This window comes from Diospyros lotus, chromosome 11, assembly GCF_014633365.1.
Source record: "Diospyros lotus cultivar Yz01 chromosome 11, ASM1463336v1, whole genome shotgun sequence".
Classification (NCBI taxonomy): Eukaryota; Viridiplantae; Streptophyta; class Magnoliopsida; order Ericales; family Ebenaceae; genus Diospyros; species Diospyros lotus.
This window is the reverse complement of record NC_068348.1, coordinates 4,511,913-4,513,282: the sequence shown is the minus strand read 5'-3', so window position 1 is coordinate 4,513,282 and position 1,370 is coordinate 4,511,913. Positions and strand designations below refer to the sequence as shown.

The 1,370-nt window shown below is 42.1% G+C and overlaps 1 non-coding gene across 1 annotated transcript; it reads left to right on the top strand.

The window, feature by feature from the left end:
- The first annotated feature begins 597 nt into the window (after positions 1-597).
- Positions 598-704, top strand: LOC127813792 (small nucleolar RNA R71). The gene has a single exon (XR_008026198.1). It is a non-coding gene; the product is annotated as a small nucleolar RNA R71 (small nucleolar RNA).
- The last annotated feature ends 666 nt before the right edge of the window (positions 705-1,370 follow it).

The following is a 1,370-nucleotide window of genomic DNA, read 5'->3' as shown; positions in this document are numbered from 1 at the left end:
GTCCGGTCACTTCGTTCTTGAAGCTTTGAAACCGCTTCTTCCCATCCTTCTTTTTCCCCTTGTGGTCGCCCTTGTCTTGGTGGATTTTGAATATTCTGATTGTTACCATAGGAGAAGTTAGGATGGTTTCTCCAGCCAGGATTGTACGTCTGAGAAAATGGATGATTTTGTTGCCACTGAAAATTTTGCTGACGTTGAAAGTTCTGTGCATATGCGGCCTGCTCTGTGAAAGAAGGATCCGTGATAACTAGTGGACATTTGGACGACAGATGATTTTCCCCACAAGTTACACAAATAGGATGAGATCTTTGCACCATATTAACGGATGAGGAGTATTTGAATGCTTCCATCTGTTTTGACAAAGCATCAATCTTAGCTAGCATCAAAGTACTCACATCCACTTCATGCACTCCTGTTGCTCTTTTATGCGAATTCCTATCTGGCCACATTACAAACTGCTCACTCATTGTTTCAAAAAGATCGTGAAGTTTCCCAGCCGATTTATTTCGGATAGATCCTCCTGATGTAGAATCAACTGCAGAGCGACTTTGAGGAGTGAGTCCAGCATAGAAAAAGTGATTTTGAGCTGGTAGTGGAAAGCCATGACTCGGACACTTTCTCAATAACTCCTTGAACCTCTCCCATGCTTCATGAAAGTTTTCAGACTCAGTTTGCTAAAAAGTTGAAATCTCATGTTTAAGTTTGTTAATCTTGGCCGGTGGGAAGTATTTGAGTGTGAACTTCTGTACCAAATCTGCCCATGTAGTAATACCTCCCGGTGGTAATGAGTCTAGCCATTCTCGAGCCCTATCCTTTAGAGTGTGAGGGAAAATGCGCATCTTGAGTGCCTCTTCATTAATTCCTTGATACTTGAAATTCCCACAATACTCCAGAAACCGAGACAAGTGATAGTGTGGATTTTCTTTGCTCATTCCATAAAAGGGTATGTTGTTGGCAAAGAGATTGATCACGTTCGGCCTCAACTGAAAGTTCTCATGCCCGTAGGAAGGATAGATTATGCTTGACCGGTTCTCAATCACTGGGGGCATCATGAAATCCCCCATCAGAATGTCTCTTTCATTGACTTCAACGGGTTGCGCCATTGGAACGAGTTGGTTTGCGTTGTCACCCATGTTACTCAGTTGCTCTTCCCTCCTTGCTCTTTGTTCTCGACGCCTTTGATGGAACGTTCTTTCTATCTCAGGATCAAACTCACAAATATCCGAACGTTCTGAACGGCTCATGCACTATCTCAATCCTTGCACACACACACAAATTGAAATAGCTTAGCCCATAAAATAATGAAAACAAAATATAACAGTTAAAGCTAATATCAATCAAAGAAATAATCAAAAGAGTTAGTCCCCGGC